We start from the raw sequence: 449 nt of genomic DNA, 5'->3' as shown, positions 1-449 counted from the left end.
CGCACACACACACACACACACACACACACACACACGTGCACGCATGCACACACACCGCGCACACACCGACACAGTAGCAGTAGCCTGTACATATCACTTAAGGTTCAGTCAGTCATGAACAAAGAGCATCCAGCTCAATGCACACACGATACCCAATGCAAATGTTAGCAAAATGTCAACGGCACAAACACACACACACACACACACACACCAGTGACATCAGCTTACAAACACAAACACACACAAACACACACGCACACACTAGTCAGTGACATCAGCTTACAAGCCAGCAGGCATGACAATACGTCCGTTTGGTCCCTCGTGCTTTAAATGTTGTTTCAGAAACCATCTGATGACAAAGCCTAGTGAAATAAATAAATAAATAAATGCAGTGGAATCCGCTTATAGTGATCAACCGCTTATATTGATCAAAAAGCTTGGACGCAAAT

Source organism: Poromitra crassiceps, assembly GCF_964638095.1.
Source record: "Poromitra crassiceps genome assembly, chromosome: 12".
Taxonomy (NCBI): domain Eukaryota; kingdom Metazoa; phylum Chordata; class Actinopteri; order Beryciformes; family Melamphaidae; genus Poromitra; species Poromitra crassiceps.
Note: the sequence above shows the minus strand (reverse complement) of the source record.